This window comes from Pyxicephalus adspersus, chromosome 6, assembly GCF_032062135.1.
Source record: "Pyxicephalus adspersus chromosome 6, UCB_Pads_2.0, whole genome shotgun sequence".
Lineage (NCBI taxonomy): Eukaryota > Metazoa > Chordata > Amphibia > Anura > Pyxicephalidae > Pyxicephalus > Pyxicephalus adspersus.
Window position 1 is genome coordinate 19,761,568 of NC_092863.1, and position 2,914 is coordinate 19,764,481.

Sequence of the window (2,914 nt, forward strand, 5' to 3'; positions counted from 1 at the left end):
ATCAAAGACACACACGCAGGATCAGATATCTGGAGCTGTCTTATAAACGGGTGAGTGTCTTATTTTAATTATTTTTTTTAAAATCGGGGGTGGCTTACTTAATGGGGATGTCCTAAAATCGGGGAAACACGGTATGTACTCTCTTAAGCTGTGTTTCTCAGCTAAGGTTCAGCAATAAGGAATTTGTGCCTTTTGGATTGGTTTAACTGACACCAATGCTCTTTTTGGCTATCTGTAAGGGTTTCATTCTTCCCACTGGCCAGCAATGTAGGGGTGATGCTTTATACTGACCATCATACTAATGTACTGTGAGTTGTGGATATAGTAAATATAGCAGGGGTTCCCCGAAGACCTGAAAGTTATTTCAAGGGGTTCCCCCAAATTAAGAAGGTTGAGAAACACTGAACCAAAGTCTTGCAACAGCCCCAGGGGACAGACTTTTATGCTGAGATTTTTCTAATGGCATATTTTGGAACCTGGGGTAAGATGAAGTGTAGGGTATGTAGATATGGATCATGAAAGAAGAATGTGGTGGGGAGATCCCTTTTCAAATATTTTAGCCATATTGCCATGGTTTGATATATCAAACTTACAGGCAGAAATGGGAAAAACCACCCAATGGTGAGATCCGATATTTTAGGAGGAATTACAACTGATTTTCAGTTGAGTCTTTAAATACAGGGACATCTGTCACAATAAACGGCTACTGCTAATTCAACAGGGTTAGGCCTCAGTCTCACAAATCCCATATTATTAGTGAACAAAGCTACAAGTAAATTTTTCTTTTTCTTAAGTTTTGAAATTTGTAATGTTTTCTCTAGAAGTTTTCTACACAAATGGCATACTAGTTAGAGGTCTTTGTATTTAAAAGGATCTAAAATACTCTATATACTCAAATATAAACCAAAGTACCTACTTCTACCTAAAAAAAAACAGGACAATAACTTGAGTATAAACCTGGGGCACAAAATGCAGCTGTCACAGACAATATCATATACAGTAATCAATAGAAATGTCAATAAATAATGTAGGTATACATCCATGGTGTATTAATTTTAAAAAATTAATTTAGAAGAGGAACATAACTTTAAAATCACATTGGCTCAACCTGTCTTTTTACAGGTTAAAGTTTTTTTACTATATCCTGTTTAAAGACTCACCTGTCCCTGTTCTGTTATGGGCACCTCCATTTTCTTCCTTCTTCTCCTAGGTTATCTTGATTGGCCGGCCTAGGATGGCGTAACTCACCAAACAGTGTAAAGACAAGGTAAAGTCCGCGGAACAAACAGACAGAGGGAATATAAAATGCAATATAAACAAACTTATGGTTACAGGTTCTGAGGTATTGGATGTTACAAACAAGGTGAATGCAATAGGGAAATGTAAAATACAAAGTGGATAACAGTTTCCAACAATGGACACTAGGTGGCGTCTAAGGTTTGCCTGAAACACTTGGCAAACAACTCAGTTCAAATAGCAAATGTCACTTAGCTGTATATAGTATAAGAAGTCTGCAAGCTCCTCATGATATGTCTCCCACAATTGGATGCACACGGTGGATTGCACAAACGCTCTCACAGTGGGTAATCGGCCACCCCACTGGAACTCTAGAACAGTGACAGCTGACAGAATACACTAAATTAATCACAGTAGCTGAATCTTTCAGGAACCACTCTTGCTTTTGCAGCGGTTGCACGAACGCCATAGACTGAAGGGGACCACACAATCTGGCTGCAGCTCACATGCTCAGCTACTGTAGTGGGGTGGTTTAGGATGCTGGCCACCCCACTTAACCTTTCTGTCTCTGGCAAGGTTGTAGGCCCCTCAAAATCTTCTTCCACAAAGCGAGCAGGCGGACTCCCAAAGTTAGCCCTCTGAGAGCGCCTCAGTGGTTGAGTCTCTACTTCTTGCTCAATCAGCCGCTCTTCTTCTTGCTCTGGTAGTTCTGGGGGAAGCATAGTTGGGGACAATGGGATTGTCCCCTGTTGAGATGGACCCAGCTGGATCTGGGCCTTTCTCTGGGAGGCATGGGAGTGAGGGGAGAAGTACTAGAGGCATCCACCACTGGACTTCAGGGGGTGAGGGCACCCGTGCTGTACTGTCTGGCACCAGATCAGCTTGACCTCCTAGTTGGACATTTTCCCCAACTAATTAAGGAGACTACGGTGAAGACGTCTTGGTCTCTCCAGAGCTCCCTTTCTCAAAACATCTTGGACGGGAACACCAGGAATGGGCTGCGGTACTATACCTCCAGGAACTTCCTCCCAGGAAGTTGGCAGCTTACCCTGTTGATGGGCACCCTTTCGCCGTATTAGCACTTTACCCCTTCGGACTACTGCAAGAGTCCTGCCAATACATGGTCCTTGTTCCATGGGCAGAGGTTCCACCAGGACATTGAGACCTTGTAAATCGTGATGCGAGCAGACATTCATAGGGAGGACCAGCTCTTGTCTAGGGGGCACCACAACATCTGTCCCAAAGGGAACTTTCACTGTGCCAATTTTCATGTCTCTGTGCCCAGAGCATGCCTCCAAGTTCTCCAGTGACTCCAGAGCATGCAATAACCGTGGCCAGCACCAATACCACAATTAAAAGGGCCACTCCTGTCACTGGGGTCCACACCTTTACCTCTGCATCCTGGGGTGCTGGGCACCCCACTACAACAGCAAGTGGTAATATTATACTGATGTACTAAACTAATGCTAGACATCAATAATATGACTTTGGAAAAGGATTACAAATCTTTAAAAAATGCACTTGTGCAACAGTTTTACAATTTTTGTAAAAAAAAAAAAATATATATATATTTTTTTTTTTTCTGGTTTTGTACATTAGGAGCTACTAACTAATAAGACCATGAAATTTAATGTGAGGTCAGCTTCAATGTATCAATATATAAATGCATAACATTTAG